Raw genomic sequence first — 18096 nt, 5'->3', positions numbered from 1 at the left:
TATACAAACACACATACACATACAAACACACCAATTGCTCAGTGTTCCTCCATCCCTCCATTATTCCTAAAGTCACAGTTATCTCAGTTTTCCACCATCTCCATTTTACTCAAACTTCTGCCATTGAAGGAAAGGCTAGTGGAAGTCAGGGGAACGTCTGTTTCAAACTTCTCCCCCTTCCATTCCTTAACTGTGATAAAGGATGTGAAGCCTTCAAATATTGCATAGTGCCTCCACACAACCTATTCTTTCACCTCTGGTGGACCTGCCCTAAAGTGAAGGCCTTCTGGGAAATGATATATAATGAGTTGAAAAAGGTATTTAAGTATACCTTTATTAAGAAACCAGAGGCCTTCCTTCTGGGTATTGCCGGCCAGAAGGTGTTAAAGGAGGACCGAACATTTTTTATGTATGCAACAACGGCAGCAAGGATACTCATCGCTAAGAGCTGGAAAACTCAAGATCTACCCACACTGGAAGAGTGGCAGAAGCAGCTGATGGACTATATGCAACTGGCCGAGATGACTGGTAGAATCCGAGACCTGGGACAGGAGAGGGCTGAGGAAGACTGGAGGAAATTCAAGATTTATTTACAAAAATATTGTAATTTGGTTGAATGTTAAGAAGGATGCTAGATCATAAATAATTGCCCACCACTGAATTAGATCTGAATTTGACGAGAAGTGAGATTAAGGAAAATACAAACTTTTTGGAGAATTGCTAGGTTTTTATTTAAATGAGCGGAGATAAGATTGCAAACAAGAGGGTAATTTGCTTGGAATTTTTTTTTTTTTTTTTTTTTTTTTGTAACGATGTAAGTGTGAGTGGGAGACGTGAGGGAGTCCAAAGAAGTGATGAAGTTATGTTATGATATAAGTAATGTTGTTTATTATTTATGCATTTGTATTCAAAAAACTTTAATAAATATGTATAAATAATAATAATAATAATAATAATAATAATAATAATAATAAATTTTATTTATATCCCGCCCTCCCCAGCCAAAGCCGGGCTCAGGGCGGCTAACAGCAATAAAACAGTATGACATTATAAAACATTATAAAAATGAATTAAAATCAAAATTGATGGCAACCATAAACTAAAGCTTTGTAAAGATTGCCAGAGGAGGGGGTCAGGCTGCGCCCTGACCAAATGCCAGGTGGAACAGCTCTGTCTTGCAGGCCCTGCGGAAAGATGTCAAGTCCTGCAGGGCCCTTGTCTCTTGTTACAGAGCGTTCCACCAGGTTGGAGCCGCAGCCGAAAAAGCCCTGGCTCTAGTTGAGGCCAGCCTAACCTCTCTGAGGCCTGGGACCCTCAAGGTGTTTTTATTTGAAGATCGTAAGTTCCTCTGTGGGGCATACCAGGAGAGGCGGTCCCGTAGGTATGAGGGCCCTAGGCCGTATAGGGCTTTGAAGGTTAAAACCAGCACCTTAAACCTGATCCTGTACTCCACCGGGAGCCAGTGCAGCTGGTATAGCACCGGATGAATGTGATCTCTAAGCGAAGACCCCGTAAGGAGTCTCGCTGCGGCATTCTGCACCCGCTGGAGTTTCTGGGTCAGTCTCAAGGGCAGCCCCACGTAGAGCGAGTTACAATAATCCAGTCTGGAGGTGACCGTCGCGTGGATCACAGTGGCTAGGTCAGGGCGAGAGAGGTAAGGAGCCAACTGCTTAGCTTGGCGGAGATGAAAAAATGCCGCCTTTGTTATAGCTGCAATCTGCGCCTCCATGGAGAGGGAGGTATCGAAGATGACACCCAAACTCTTAACGGACGGTGCTGGCACTAATTGCACCCCCGCAAGAGATGGGAGTTGCCCCCTCAGTCCCATGTCGTCCCGTCCCAACCAGAGGACCTCTGTCTTCAAAGGATTTAATTTCAACCGGCTCCCACATAACCATCCAGCCACAGCCTCCAAGCATCTGATCAGTGTGTCTGGGGCCGAGTCCGGGTGGCCGTCCATCAACAAATAGAGTTGGGTGTCATCAGCATACTGATGGCAGCCCAGCCCAAAACTCCGGACAAGCTGGGCGAGGGGGCGCATAAAGATGTTAAAAAGCATCGGGGAGAGTATTGCACCCTGAGGCACACCACACACCAAGGAGTGGCGGGATGACAATTCCCCCCCAAGCGCCACCCTCTGTCCCCGACCAGAGAGAAACGAGCGCAGCCATTGAAGGACTGTGCCCTGGATCCCCACGTCGGCAAGGCGTGGTCCAGGAGTTCGTGATCGACCATGTCAAAGGCTGCTGACAGGTCTAGAAGAATCAGCAGCCCCAACCCGCCTTGATCCAGCTGCCTGCGGAGATCATCTGTTAGGGCGACCAGAGCCGTCTCGGTCCCATGACCAGCGCGGAAGCCGGACTGGAATGGATCCAGAGCTGATGTTTCATCCAGAAACCTACCAAGCTGTTCAGCAACCGCTCTCTCCACCACCTTACCCAGGAACGGAAGATTCGAAACCGGGCGGTAATTGGATAGATCTAAGGGATCTAATGATATTTTCTTTAAGAGCGGGCGCACCACTGCCTCCTTCAGTTCCCCTGGGAATGTCCCGGTGCCAAGGGACAGATTGATGATATCCCCCAGGGGGGCACGCACCTCTTCTGGACACGCTCTAATCAGCCAGGACGGGCACGGGTCGAGAGGACAGGTGGTGGGCTTTCCAGCTCGGAGGAGTCTGTCTACATCAGCTGGGGATATCCAGTCAAAGTGGTCCAATACTGAACCTGAGGACAGTCGAGGGGCCTCCAGTTCCTTTATTGTATCCAAATTGGCAGGGAGGTCATGGCGGAGCAACAAGACCTTCTCCGCAAAAAAGCTCGCAAATGCCTCACAGCTGTGTGTCAAATTGTTATTTAAATTTGGCTGTCCTTCGAGGGACGTTAAAGACCGAATTATACTAAATAATTGCGCCGGGCGAGAGCTAGCGGATGCAATGGAGGCCGAGAAGTAGGACTTTTTAGCGGCCTTCACTGCCATCTCGTAGGTTTTCATAAAAACCCTATAAGATGTTCTTGAAGCTCCGTCACGGGCACCCCGCCATACTCGCTCTAGCCGTCTGAGGTCCCGCTTCATTTTCCGGAGCTCCTCGGTAAACCAGGGAGCCCGGTTTCTGCGGGGTCGCAGAGGGCGCTTAGGTGCGATCTCATTGATGGCTGCCAGGAGCTGGGTATTCCAGGCCTCAACAAGCTCAGTCAATGAGTCGCCAGGGGGAGAAAGGTCCCGCAAGGCTTGACGGAATCTATCAGGGTCCATCAGCCTCTGCGGGCGAGCCCAAATTGGCTCGCCACCCAAGCAGGGTGGGGGTGGAACGTCAATCCTGGCTTTCAGAGCATAGTGATCAGACCATGGCACCTTCATCGAAGGAAACATGATCACATCTATACTGACGCCAAAGATCAAATCCAGCGTGTGGCCTGCTTGATGTGTGGGGCCCGAAACAAACTGGGAGAGCCCTAGTGTCGCCATGGAAGACACCAGGTCCAGAGCCTGTGAGGAGGGAGTGGCATCAGCATGGATGTTGAAGTCCCCCAATACCAATAGGTTAGGGAACTCCAAGGCCCAGCCGGCCACCGCCTCCAGCAGGCCTGACAGGGTGGCTGCTGGTGCGCTAGGTGGCCGGTACACCAGCCAGACAGCCAAGCTCACCTCGGAGCCCCACACTAGGCCAACACATTCAATGCCGGGGATCGATGGCGATGGTAGAGCCCTGAAAGAACAATCTTCCCGGATTAATAACGCCACCCTTCCCCCCCGGCCCACAGTCCGCGACTGGTGAAGGACGGAGAAACCCGGGGGCGCCATCTCTCGTAAGGTAACAGTATCCCCTTCGCGCACCCAGGTCTCAGTCACACATGCCAGGTCAACCCCCTGCGAGGTGAAGAAATCTCACAGGGTGGCGGTTTTGTTGCCTATAGACCTGGCATTGCACAACACCAGTGACGGAGGTGATTAATCCTTGCTCACCCTACACTCGTCTCTCGGGATGGGGCGCAGATTGGAAGGGGTACGAGCATATCCGTATCTCGATCCCCTTCGCCTATGACATCTGCCCCCACCGCCATACCTCCCTCGCCCCTCCACAGTAGGAATCCCAAGCCTCATACTCGCCTCCATTTACAGAATATAAAAGCAAACAAAACAAAAACAATTACACGAAAACAAAACCAATCCCCACCCCACTCCCCAACCACCCCACCCCACCCCAAAATAAATCAAAACAAAATAAAAGTACATGGATAAAAACCACCGCTTATGGTGGTACAACAAAGCAAAAAAATTAAAAACAGTTTAAAACACAGAATGATTGCTGCTGATATTATTCTTTTAATTCCTGGCAATTGAGCTGTAACGTATGTATATGATTAAATCATAATTTCAAAAAGGTTTCTACACGCTTCTGCTGATGAGGAATAGACATCCTGATTCACTTGGGGGATTCTGAACCTATTGTGATTCTTTCAAACGAGTGACAGAAGCAGCAAGTCCTGTAACAAAATTTGGGATCTTTGGGCTTATTTATGTAAGATCATGCTCACAGTACACTCATTGGAATTAATGAAACTAAATTAGTCATGTCAGGCAATTTCATCATGTCTACTCTTAAGTGGGATTATGCTCTCTATAATCCTCCCACATGTACTTAAAGACTTGTACGTGGTGCAATATTGGTTAGCTGTTACTATATGCTGTACACAAACACCTATGTGCCTCTTTTCTACTCCCCTCAGTTTCCCTGCTCTGGCCTCCCATTAGTTTACAAATTCTGCTCCCCTGTTGATTTCAAGCCAGTGAGAGTTACTCTTGAAACCCATCATCACAATAAATGTAATTACCAATTACCGTATATTGTCTCCCTGCTTATTTAACTTATATGCAGAATTCATCATGCGAAAGGCTGGGCTGGATGAATCCCAAGCTGGAATTAAGATTTCCAGAAGAAATATCAACAACCTCAGATAGGCAGATGACACAAACTTGATGGCAGAAAGTGAGGAGGAATTAAAGAACTTTTTAATGAGGGTGAAAGAGGAGAGCGCAAAATATGGTCTGAAGCTCAACATCAAAAAAACGAAGATCATGGCCACTGGGCCCATCACCTCCTGGCAAATAGAAGGGGAAGAAATGGAGGCAGTGAGAGATTTTACTTTCTTGGGCTCCATGATCACTGCAGATGGTGACAGCAGTAACAAAATTAAAAGACTCCTGCTTCTTGGGAGAAAAGCAATGACAAACCTAGACAGCATATTAAAAAGCAGAAACATCACCTTGCCAACAAAGTTCCGTATAGTTAAAGCTACTGTTTTCCCAGTAGAGATGTATGGAAGTGAGAGCTGGACCATCAAGAAGGCTGATCGCCGAAGAATTGACGCTTTTGAATTATGGTGCTGGAGAGCTCTTGAGAGTCCCTCCCATGGACTGCAAGAAGATCAAACCTCTCCATTCTTAAGGAAATCAGCCCTGAGTGCTCACTGGAAGGACAGATCGTGAAGCTGAGGCTCCAATACTTTGGCCACCTCATGAGAAGAGAAGACTCCCTGGAAAAGACGCTGATGTTGGGAAAGATGGAGGGCACAAGGAGAAGGGGACAACAGGGGACGAGATGGTTGGACAGTGTTCTCGAAGAGGTGAACATGAGTTTGACCAAACTGCGGGAGGCAATGGAAGACAGGAGTGCCTGGCGTGCTCTGGTCCATGGGGTCACGAAGAGTTGGATACGACTAAATGACTATACAACAACAACAAGAAGAAGATAACTCTTATTAGAATAATTAGAATATTAGAAGAAGCAAGGCCTGCTCACAGGTGCCAGGCCACAGCAACTCTTTTCAGTAGGTCTTGCCCCCATGAGGCAGTTGTGGAGGGTGAACATCGCCTCCTTCCCACAGCTGTTTAGCTCTCCTCCTTCCCCAGGTCCTTTCCATGCTATCTAAGACTCCACTGATGCACCCTTCTCTGCTCCTCCCTCTTCATCCCTCTTCTGGTCCTGGGAGAGACCGGGAGAGGGGAGCTTGTCGCAGCAGGAGGGAGGACACCCTGGCTCCTTCACTAGCCTGACTCATCTCTGCCTCTTGGCTTCTCCTATCTCCTACGTCTGCCTCTGCTTCTGCTTCTGGACTTCTCTCTGCCACACACTGTCCCTGTCTGATCATCAATTCCCGGGCTCCTAGTCTTCATCCCTTGGAAATTCCCCAGATTGTACCTCCCACCATTCCTTGGTGTTCAGCCAGTGCATGCCATCATGCCTCAAAACCCTCAATGATCCCTGGCATATGGACTTGTGGCCATAACATATGTGCTTGACTCATGGTTCATTAGGTTCCAATGAGAAACAGAGATTGTACTAATTACGACTATGGTTACTACTTCATTGGGGGGCGGGACATCCACATTTGAAAGATATTTTGATTATTATTATTGCACCTCCTCCATTTTGGCCTTGCATCTTATAGATCAGATGCTACTGTAATTTGCCATGTTGATTTGGTAGTGGGGGCCAGTTACAGGCCTTCTTGAATAGCACAGGTCTTCTTAATCCTTGTAAATCTGGTTCTTGGGATGGGTTGTGGGTGGAAAGTGCTTCTGACTCCACGTTAGAGTTCCATCAGTGGAGAAGGACAAGGACAGTGCTTCTTAGAAACCGACTTTGAGCAGAAATATTCGTACTGTCATCACTCTCTGACAGCAATGTATGATCCGAACTGCCTACATGCTGTGCTTACCCCAGTGGGTGTCTACATTTGGTTCTAGGTCATGGCATTCCCCCGGGTCCCAGTGAATTGTAGAGTTGGAAGGGACCCTGAGGGCCATCTAGTCCAATTCCTTCCAATGCTGGAATCTCAGCTAAAGACATCCATGACACATGGCCATCCAACTTCTGCTTAAATACCTCCAAGGAGGAGAGTCCACAATCTCCCAAGGGAGACCATTCCACTGTCAAACAGCTCTTACTGTCAGTAAGTTTTTCCATATGTTTATTTCTGAATCTTCTTTTTTGTAACATGAAGCCATTGATTTGAGTCCTACCCTCCAGAGCAGGGCTGGATCAAGACACATCAGAGAAGCGATTCAGTTAAACACATTGTATTTTTAAAATTATTGTTCAATTTTACAATTAACATTCACATTCAAATAAAAGTCATAATCATAAACATATACGATTCTCTGAATCCTTGGACTTCCCTGAGCTGAGATTCCATGGATTCCATTCAACTGCATCTGTAATGGTTATAAGGGGTTGCTTGTGCGTAAGTTACCGCCACTCCTGGGCCAGGTTGCCTGGTTTAACCTGTCCTGGCTGACAGCCCTTCACTCCGTGGCTGTTCATTCGCTAGCAGTATCTGTCAGTGGGCGCTTTTTGAACCTCTTCCAGCAAAGAAGTTGTTTGACGCCCAGTCTCCTCCTACTCTCCCTGCGCTGAAGTCTTCTGCGCAGGGAGGGAGTGGGCAGAGGAGTGCCTGTGCTCTCCCCACTGTTTTCGGGCGAAGAGTCTTGGAGACCCCTCTCCGAATCCCCCATCTGCCCCCCTTCTCTACTGGTGTTGCGCTGATTCCCTTCCCCAGCCGATGAGCTCCCTATCTCCTTGCTGGCCCCCTCTCCAGCATCGCTTGGGAGCCTTGCCTCCACCTCTGACTCTGATGTCAGTTCCCTGACAGCATCATATAATGTTTTCCAGTTTTTCCTAAAATTCCATTCTTACCATAGTTCTTGCTACATTACAAGTGTTGTTACAATGCTGCCAATGTTTTTAATTGTGTACAGTGTTCTCCAGGGGAACTTACAAATTTTCCCCATTCCTTATTAAAGTTATTCTTCTTGGTTTCTAATCTTTCCGGTCATTTTTGCCATTTTGGCGTAGTCCATCATTTTTATCAACCATTCCTCTCTGGTAAGGACTTTATCTTTTTTCCTTCTCAGAGCCAAAAGTATCAGTGCTGCTGTCGTCGCATACATAAAAAGTCGTTTCTGCTCCTTTGGTATTTCTGCACCTTAGATTCCTAGTAAAAACACTTCTGGATTTCTTTACAAAGGTTATTTTATAAAAAAAAAAATCAACTCATTATATATCATTTCCCAAAATGCTTTTCTTATCTTGCAGGTCACCATGTATGGCGGAGGGTGCCTTCTTTATCTTTACATATCCAACAAATATTTGTAGCAGTTCTATACATTTTTGCTAATTTAGTAGGTGCTAGATACCACGATACATCATTCTCACAAAGTTTTCCTTTGGGAAAGTTCCTTTGGCAAAAAATGGGACTCCACTGCGCCATCTGGTGTCATAGTATTATAATGCATAGAAAGAGCTTTATCTTTACAAATGTAGCCTAGTCCCAGGAGAAAACTATCACTTCCCTTAATCTGGACACTATATATCTGCTGGTGCAGCCTAGAACAGCATTAGCTTTTTTGTAATTGCATCACACTGCTGACTCATATTAAGCATGTTGTCCACAGAAGACCTCAAGTGAAGGAGACAGTGTTGTTGCAGAGAGTTTCAGAAAAGCAAACTCTTTTACACCTTTATATTTTTTTTCCAGCCCCAAAATTGTGAAACAGGAGACATGACAATGTCTTGCCAGCTTTCTGTACATGATAACGTGTTCAGGAGGAAGTTGCTTTGCAAATGTGCTTTGCAAACTGCAAGCAGCAAGTTTCATTCAGCCCAGGGCAAATTCATTTGCTCCATAGCTCCACCGTTCCCTGGTCAAGAATCCAAGGAGTTTTCTTGGAACACCCCCAACCTTGAAATTTCTATCCCAGAGATTGAACAGGTAGTAATCACCAGTGATACGAGCTGAAAGAATAGCATTCTGGTAAAAGTTAAATGATCCACTTTTGCTGAAACACTTAACCAGATTGTGGACTCTTGTTCATTGAAGGCTTTCAGCAGAGATTGTTTGAGGAAGAAATGGGAATTTGCCTTTGATACGGAAGGAGGGGGGGTACCTTTCCTCACCCCTCTTCCTTGTGACTAAGGGGCCCGAGGCGATGACCTCGGCGGCACCCAGCTCTGCCGTGACTCCTGAACCCCCACACTGTTGCACAAGCACCACACTATACCCTCGACTTTATAAATAATATCTTCTCCTTATATATCTTTCCTTCTATATACAGTTTCCTCTTGAGTCTTGTTTGCCCTATTTCTAACGAGTAGACCGTATCATACTGTTTCCCCATTGACCATAATGGCTGCGTCTTAGCCAATCAGGAACGTGCATTCCCCTGCAGGAGCTAGCTCAGGGAGCTCTTGCACGCCTCATTTAACCTCCTGACAAGTTGTTGACGGCCCCCCGCTGCTACAACAATGGATCCGAAACTAGCGACCTCGTAAAACTGTCAAAGTCCTGTTACATTGTATCCATTTGTTTCCGCTCTCAATATACAATATACACTTGACCGGCAAGAAGCCGAAAACTTCAGAAAATAATATAAAATCAGCCAAAGCTTCGATCTTCTCCATTTTAATGTTATTCTACTCGATTCCCTCCGGACTCCATGATGCTACCCTCAGCGCCATAATCCTCGAACCGACAGGTCACGTACTCAGGGAAACCTTAATCCTGTCGGATGGTCCAGTCAAGCCCTTCCTCCGGGCAATACCAGGTAATGGGCGATGCATGGCTGTGCCATTGTTTTGCCATCACCTGTACTCAGGAAACGTTTATGCATATCTCTATCACTCCAGGCAATCTCTGCCCTTCCTACCTTACTGAAGTGCTGATCCAGGCAATCTCTGCCCTGCCTACCTTACTGGAGTGCTGATCCATGCAATCTCTGCCCTGCCTACCTTATTGTACTGCTGATCTATGTAGTCCCCACCTTGATTTGTGTAAACCCACCACCCACTTTCCTGTAGTGCTGATCCGTGTAACCCCACCTTTTATGATGTATTTGTGACGTTTTTCTGCACTGTATTCTGGGACCTGGAGGGAACCTTTAAAAGTTTATGTCGCCCCACTCTCGGGGTTCAATTCCATTTTGAACCTGTTGCACAATAAACTTTGGATCTCCGTTCATTGCTCCTGTCTCTGGCTGAGCTCATTTTTCCGCTAGGACCCGCGGACATTGTCCGACGAGCCGGGTGGCAAGGTAAATCAGCACCCGGAATTTTTCCGTAACATTTGGCGCCCAACGTGGGGCCGGGCGGTTCTCCCGTGCTGCTGACCAGGGGCCCTGAAATCTTCAGCCGGCACCAGGCCATTTTGCCTGGGAAGATCCTTAGGACCCCTGGCCATCCTCCGGGCGGTAATCGAACGTCCCAGGGTTCAGCCCAGGAGCAAGGGGAATCCGGCCGGCATACTCATCGATCCCGGGATCAACGTTGAAGACGCGTGAATATAGTAGAGAAACCCAGTGCACTGGTGGTAAGGGGGTGGAATCTCCTGGCAACTGAATTCTCTGCCCTCCTCTCTATCGATCCTTCTTACTCTTTCCCCTTGGTCCGTCGCGAGAGAGAACGTGGACCACTGCTCGACCCAAAAGGGGGGTTCTGAGCTCTATCTCTTTCTCCTCTCAAACTCTCCAGCCAGCTGCACCAATTGGGGGTCCGAAAATAAGACGGAGAGACCCGGCTTGAAAAGATAGCCGACTCTCCGCAACGGACTCTCTCAGTTGACGGCAGGGGTCTGGAATTCTTTTCCGAACTTCCCGAGCGCCCTTACGGAGGGGGCAGGAAGGGGTCTGGCTTTCTATCAATCAATCCCAGCCGCACCGGTCGGGCCACGTAACACGTGAATCGTGCGTGAGCCCGCTTCCGAAAGCAAGGGGGATTTTCCGTTCAAGAACTCTATCAAGGGACCACCCGATCTGGCACCGCACGGCGCGGGCGTTCAGTAGGGCCCCTTTTCCTAAGATTGTGACGATAGGTAGGAGGTTGCCAGGAGGGATAGTCCAGGGAGGACTGGGCGGGACTTGGCAGAGTGGAAAGGAAACCCCAGGAAATTGAAAAAGAAGTAGGAAAGGAAGAGAATAGGAAATAGGTAGAAAGAGCTCTCAAAACCCCGTTAGGAAACTGTTGACAATTCCCAAGACCCAAATAAACCCTAACGACCTCCCCTCTCCCTCTCTTTACCCAGACACGCGTGAATAAAATGGGTACCCAAGCTTCTAAACATGAGCGGGCTCACTCCGGGAAGAAGGCTTCAAGGAAGCCATCTGAATCCCAGAGGGACCCCGACTCCCCTCTTGAATTCGTCATTTCTTATTGGAAGTCTATCCCCGGGCACAACTTGCTATCGAAGCAGAAATTAGAAGATCTATGTAAAGAAACCTGGCCGGCCGGGACTGCCTCCGCAAAGCCCGAGTTACGTTGGCCAACAGGGGGCTCCTTTAATGAAGACCGCCTGAGGCATCTAAGAAACTACTTGATGGAGGAAAAACCCCGTCAACTAGGGTACTTAGCCGCTTTTGAAGCCGTCCGAGGACTGCTCCACGTTGCAAAGGGAGGAACGACCTACCAACTGCCTATCCTGAATCATGGAAGGTCACCTCTGCTCCCCCCCCTACGAAGGACACCCTATAGACGACTCCGTGGAACAAACGCTTATCCCCTTTTACTACAGACAAACTGTTCCACCCGCCCCAAGCGATGACCAGGATAACGATAACAGTGAAGAAACAGAGGAACAAGGGGCACGGGGGGGGGGGGAATCAAATCATGACTAGGCAACGAGCCAGAGGAATGCAAAATGCTACCTCGGAAAACCTTAGCTCCCTTCCACAGGCTAGAGAAGTTCAGGGTACTACCTCAGAGAACATCAGCCCTTTGACACGAGCAAGGGAGATACAGAATGCTATCACAGAAAACATCAACTCCTTAGCCAGGGAGGTACAAAATGCTGCCCTAGGAACCTCACTCCCTTTAGAAAGACCCGAAGAGACCCCAGAGACGTCCAGGCAATTGGACTCTACGGCCGTCCAGATGCCCTTAAGGGCTCTGCCAATCCCACCGTTGCAGCTGGACGGAGCCCCCCGAATGGTATATACCCACCAACCATTCTATACGGCAGACCTGGTAACTTGGTCGAACCAAATGCCATCATTGAGAGACGACCCAGATAAATGTCACCGTCAGGTCAGCGCAATATTTTCAACCCATAAGCCGACCTGGCCAGACGTTCACGTTCTCCTGAACGCACTTTTCAACAAGGCTGAGAAAGCAGATATTTTAGCTAAAGCCGGAGAAGTGATTGAACTCCCGGATTATCAGACAGGACGCCCGGTAGGGTTAGCGGCACTCACAGCCCAATGCCTGCGCACCGAACCGACATGGGATTATAATACCACAAATGGAATCTGGTGCTTAAATTTGTTTAAAAAGGCAATCTTAGACGGCATCAAGGCCGCCGGACAACGCACCGTTAACTGGACGAAAGTCCAGACTGTGCTACAAGGAGCAAATGAACACCCGTCCGACTACTATACGAGACTAGTATCCGCCATTAAGACCTGGGGAGGAATTGATCCGGAAAACTCTCAGCACGAAGTCATAGTGAAAGGCTTCTTTAAAGATCAAGCCTGTCCCGATATTAGAAAAGCCTTAAATTTGCAGATAGGATACGATGGGGAAAGTATCAGCGAAATCCTCTCCATCGCTAAATCAGTCTATAACTCACGAGACGAGAGGAAGAAAAGGGACCCCAAACCTGAAGCCGAACAAGTCCTTGCCCTTAGTATGGAGTTAAACCCTAGTAGGGGCAGGGGCTTCAACCGAGGGAAGGGAATCCGAGGAGGGGGAAACCCCAATCCCCATAGGCCTTGGGGACCTACCACCACCGGATGCTTTTATTGTCAAGAAGAAGGACACATTAGACGATTTTGCCCATACCTCAATAACACGATCTACGGGACACCACATCCAAACGCAACCTATGGATATGGAAACCCACCGCCCATCACTTACAACCCTCAGCCAGCCCCTGCCCCCCACAAACCACCGCCGCCTCCAAATACACCTGCTCAAACCCAAAGACCCTTACCAGGACCAAGGGCCCAAATGCCCGCGATCACTCCATCCACCCACCCGTGGGCCAACGCTACAGCACCTCCTTTACACCCCCCTAACCAACCCCCTCCGGACGATCAAGGGAGCTATTGACAATTAGAAGGGGATCCCAACCAAACCCAAACTATCTGCCCAGTCTTAACGTTGTCCTCCGAAGAACCATTCTGTACCATTGAGATAGACGGCCATCCATATCAATGTTTATTGGACACAGGAGCCACTTACTCCACCTTAACTGATAGCCACCTGGAACCAAGTCCGGAGACCAGAAAAGTCATGGGTCTGGATGGGATACCCCGCACTTGCCCACTATCGCGTCCGACTAAAGTTACCCTCGGACCCCTATTAGCCGAACATACCTTCCTTTTAACCAGCAGCCCGGTAAACCTCTTAGGAAGGGACCTACTTTGCAAATTAAATGCCACCATTAAATGTTCTGAGGAAGGCATCTACTTACATATGCCAGAGGAATCCATCCCCGCCTTCCAGGGAATAATTGAAGAAGCAAAAACGGACAGGCAGTTTCCGGAACTCCCTCCTGAACTGGAAAATGATTTGCCCTCCTCTCTATGGGGCACTGAGTCAACCTCAGTAGGTCTTTTGTTGTCGGCAGCCCCAGTCAAAATCGTCTATAGAACAGATTTACCCTTTCCGTGTACAAAGCAATATCCCCTACCTAAAGAAGCCATAGAGGGACTAACTCCTATGATAGAGGACTTCCTCGAGAAGGGCATCCTGATCCCTTGCGCATCCCCCTGTAATACCCCAGTACTCCCAGTAAAGAAACCATCGACAGAAGGGGCCCCAATCCGGTACCGTTTTGTCCAGGATTTGAGACTGGTGAATCAATTTGTAATACCCCGCCATCCAGTAGTCGGCAATCCTAATTCCCTCTTGAACGCCATTCCAGCAGAAACCAAATGGTACACCGCCGCAGACTTGTGCTCTGCCTTCTTTAGTATCCCCCTGGACCCAGCTAGCCAATTTCTTTTCGCCTTTACCTGGGGACCCAGTCAATTAACCTGGATGAGGTTACCCCAGGGATACGTGGAATCACCTGCAATATTTTCGGCCATCTTGCACCAAGATTTACAGGATGTCCAGCTCCCTGCAAGCTCCTCCCTCTTGCTTTACGTGGATGACCTCCTTCTCTGTTCCACCAGTGAGGAAGCATGTAAGACAGACACCAAACATCTCCTTGCAGAACTAGCCAGAAAAGGACATAAGGTGTCACCAAAAAAGTTGCAATATTGCAAGCAAGAAGTAAAGTACCTCGGGCATATCCTAGGAGTAGGCACCCGAAGCTTAGCGACCGATAGAATAGAAGCAGTCACTAAGATTCCCCTTCCAAAAACTAAACGACAACTTCGGGGATTTTTAGGTATGGCTGGCTTCTGCAGAGCCTGGATCGCGGGATACAGCAAAATAACGAAACCCCTGTCCGCTATGACCCGCCAAGATCACCCAGACACCCTAGTTTGGGAGGAAGACGCATACAAATCTTTTGAACGTTTAAAGCGAGAACTAAGATCTGCCCCTGCGCTAGGCTTACCCGACTACAGGATCCCATTTAACTTGTTTATCCATGAGCAAATGGGAGTAGCCTCCGGGGTATTGACACAGTCTTTCCGAGACCAAGAGAGACCTATAGCATATTACAGTCTTCAATTAGACACCACTGCGAAAGGGGCAGTAAGCTGCCTAAGAGCCATAGCTGCCGCAGCGGTCCTCCTTGAAAAGGCTCAGGAAACGGTTCTGGGACACGAAATCATCATCCATGTGCCCCATTCCGTCTCCACCCTATTAACCCTTAGAGGCAGCCATCACTTTTCAAACTCTCGATTAAACAAGTATGAGGCCCTTCTATTAACCCCATCAAATGTCACTATAAAGAGAGTTAATTCCCTCAACCCAGCCACCCTTCTCCCTCTCCCTGATGATGGAACCCCACACCATGACTGCGCCACCATAGTCCATCAAGCCGAGAAACCCAGAGAAGACCTAGACCACCTACCCTTAGAAAACCCAGATTTAATACTTTATACAGACGGCAGTTCAAAGCTTGTGGACGGGGAAAGGAAAACAGGATATGCTGTAGTCACCGACTTCGAAGTAATAGAATCAAATCCGATAAACCCACAATATAGCGCCCAAGCTGCAGAACTAATAGCGCTCATACGGGCCTGCGAGATCAGTGAAGGCAAGCGAACTACAATCTACACCGACAGTAAGTACTGTTTCGGATTAGTCCATACAACTGGCCAGATTTGGTTACAAAGAGGCTTCCTAACCGCTGCAGGCTCCAAAATTTCGCATTCCGCTTTAGTAGAGAGACTACTGACCGCTATCCATCTACCTACCGCAATCGCAGTAGTCCATTGTAAAGCGCATACCCGGGGTAGAGACCCCGTCTCGAGGGATAACAGGCGAGCTGATAAGGCAGCCCAATCAGCCGCGCTCCGCCTCCCAAACAATGAATCAGAATTTCAAGCCTTACAAGTCCCACTTCATATAGATCCCACACAAATTTACATAGAAGCCCCCGAGGAGGAAAAGACTCTCTGGCGTTCTGTGGGTGCGATCGAACAAAATGACGTTTGGACTCTCCCCGATGGAAGGACTGTCCTTCCAAAAGCTTGGGTTCCAAAATTGGTGAGGGTCCTCCATCAACGTACACACTGGGGAAAAGGGAGACTGATAGAGCACGTTAAAAGATCCTGGTACGCTCCTGGACTTGCGGTAGCAGCCACAGCAGCGTCAAAGAACTGTGTTACCTGTAGCTCCTTTAATCCCAAACGACAGCCTAGAGCACCGCCAGGAGCCAGACTGTGGGCATTCGTTCCCTTTGAAAGTCTACAGCTGGATTTTATTGACTTGCCGCACTGTCAGGGTTTCAAACACCCCCTGATCATAGTGGATAAACTCTCCTCCTGGGTAGAAGGATTCCCCTGTAGAAAACCTACCGCCTCTGTAGTAGCCAGAGCCCTCCTACACGACATTATTCCCCGATTTGGGGTTCCCCGTCGACTAGACAGTGACAGAGGAACTCATTTCACCGCTCAAATAGTACAATTAGTGGCCAAAGCCTTACAAATAAAATGGGACCTTCATACACCCTATCACCCACAGTCTTCTGGCCAAGTAGAGCGCATGAACCAAGAAATCAAAACACAACTAGGAAAGCTCTGCAAACTCACTGGACTAAAATGGGTAAATGCCCTTCCACTAGTTCTCCATAATATACGAAGTGCCCCAACTGGACCATTGAAACTATCCCCATACGAACTCCTATTTGGGAGACCCCCTCCCATTTACAACACTCTGTTTCCCCTCTCAGAACTTGAACTAGGGGAAGCAGAACTCACTAATTATGTCATTCAGCTCCAGACTCAGCTTCAACGTCTCCACCACTACGCGGCCATCGAAGGACAAAATCTACCCACCGACGTCCAGGCACACTCCTTCAAACCAGGCGATTGGATCCTTGTCAAAGTCTATCAGAGGGCACTCCTTCAACCAGCGTGGGAAGGTCCCTACCAAATCCTCCTCACATCGCCAACCACCGTGAAAATAGGTGAGAAGCACTCATGGTTACACCACACCAGGTGTAAGTCGACGCCCCCCCCTCCAGAGACGGAGGGAGACCTCGGCGAGGACTTCACTTTTTCGACCCCTCCCACTCCACCAACTTCATATATTGACGACAACGACGACCAACAGACCGGACCAGCAGATCGGGGTCAGAATCGGGCCCAACAGACCGGACCAGCAGATCGGGGTCAGAATCGGGCCCAACAGACCGGACCAGCAGATCGGGGTCAGAATCGGGCCCAACAGACCGGACCAGCAGATCGGGGTCAGAATCGGGCCCAACAGACCGGACCGAGCACAGATCCACCCATCTGGACGTCTGAGATCATCCCAGATCCCAGGGCCATCAAACTACGCTTAAAGCGCGCCTCTGACAGCGCACCTTTGACAGCTAGCTTTGACAGCTCCTCTGACAGCGCGCCTTTGACAGCGCGCCTTTGACAGCTAGCTTTGACAGCTCCTCTGACAGCGCGCCTTTGACAGCGCACCTTTGACAGCTAGCTTTGACAGCTCCTCTGACAGCGCGCCTTTGACAGCGCGCCTTTGACAGCTAGCTTTGACAGCTCCTCTGACAGCGCGCCTTTGACAGCTAGCTTTGACAGCTCCTCTGACAGCGCGCCTTTGACAGCGCGCCTTTGACAGCTAGCTTTGACAGCTCCTCTGACAGCGCGCCTTTGACAGCTAGCTTTGACAGCTCCTCTGACAGCGCGCCTTTGACAGCGCGCCTTTGACAGCTAGTTTTGACAGCTCCTCTGATAGCGCGCCTTTGACAGCGCACCTTTGACAGCTAGCTTCGACAGCTCCTCTGACAGCGCGCCTTTGACAGCGCGCTTTGACAGCTCGCTTTGACAGCGTCTTTGACAGCGTGCCTTTGACAACCCTATTAACGGCACGCCTTTGACAGTTTCTTTGGCGGCGCGCCCTGACGACTCCGTGATTAGCACATTTGATAATTTCTTCTCTCCGATCATGCCTTGCTGTCCCCAGACTCTGATCATATATTTCTCCTTCCTCTTCCTCAATTACGGGACTTTGACCCAATCCTCAGCCACACCAACGGACCATTGCACCGGATTAACTACGGATTACCACCTTTTAGGCTATCATCGAGTCGAAACCGGCGGGAAGTCAAACCCGGACCAAATGGGGGACTTTGATTTCTGCCTCCCTGAGTCTCGGACATTGCTACGCCATTCCCTTGTGCCCCGATTAACTGGCAACGAATACTGGGAACTTTTCATCCGAGATGGACGCCTACACCGGATTGGGTCAGCAGCAGTCACCCTTGACCGCTCCTACTACCGCCTTAGTTGTAAGAACGGGACCCATTTCCTTTATGGCAACGGAGAAGTCTCGAGGAACCCAAATTGGAGTGAAGTCACAAAAGGGGGGGCCACATCGTCCTACACCGACACAACAGACCCCTCTGACAACCTAATTTTCGGGTTCCAATGTCTCTTCATGACCCCAGAACCCCAGAAACCCCAACTACAAGGACT

The sequence above is a fragment of the Podarcis cretensis genome (genome assembly GCF_951804945.1).
Source record: "Podarcis cretensis genome assembly, chromosome: 5".
NCBI classification, from domain to species: domain Eukaryota; kingdom Metazoa; phylum Chordata; class Lepidosauria; order Squamata; family Lacertidae; genus Podarcis; species Podarcis cretensis.
Note: the sequence above shows the minus strand (reverse complement) of the source record.